This window comes from Nannospalax galili, unplaced genomic scaffold (genome assembly GCF_000622305.1).
Source record: "Nannospalax galili isolate Female #2095 unplaced genomic scaffold, S.galili_v1.0 scaffold441, whole genome shotgun sequence".
NCBI lineage: Eukaryota > Metazoa > Chordata > Mammalia > Rodentia > Spalacidae > Nannospalax > Nannospalax galili.
In genome coordinates this window covers 1,360,829-1,361,436 of record NW_008348089.1, presented here as the reverse complement: position 1 = coordinate 1,361,436, position 608 = coordinate 1,360,829, and positions in this window count along the sequence as shown.

The following is a 608-nucleotide window of genomic DNA, read 5'->3' as shown; positions in this document are numbered from 1 at the left end:
AACATTACCATTGAAATCTACCTGACGACTTTATATCCATGCTCAGATGCCCAGGAGCTCAGAATGTAACCAACTGTCACTAGTAATAATAAGATATATAGAGATTAGAAATGCATGTGCAAACATCTTAGTGTCAATTACATTAAAAATGAATTTTTCTGTATGAAACTCTATTTTTAAAATGAAATGAAATGGAGATCTTTTTTTAAAGGTTAAAACCTCATTTAATTTTGTGTCTTATATGGTTTATGCTGAGTACAATATTGTATAACTGTAAACCTAAAAATTTATAGCCAATTTTGAAAAAGATGCATCTTAGCTCAGAAAATTGTTATTGAATATGTCAATGCTGTTGTAATGAAATGCTTCTTCTAAGTTTGGTTATTAAACAAATAATTAACTGAGGAAAATTTCAAAAAAATTCTTCAAGGCATAAAAATTTGCTCCTTAATAATTAGTAGATGTGAAAAACATTACCATTGAAATCTACCTGATGACTTTATATCCATGCTCAGATGCCAAGGAGCTCAGAATGTAACTGACTGTGACTAGCAATAATGAGATATATATTGAGTAGAAACGCATGTGCAAACATCTTAATGTCAATT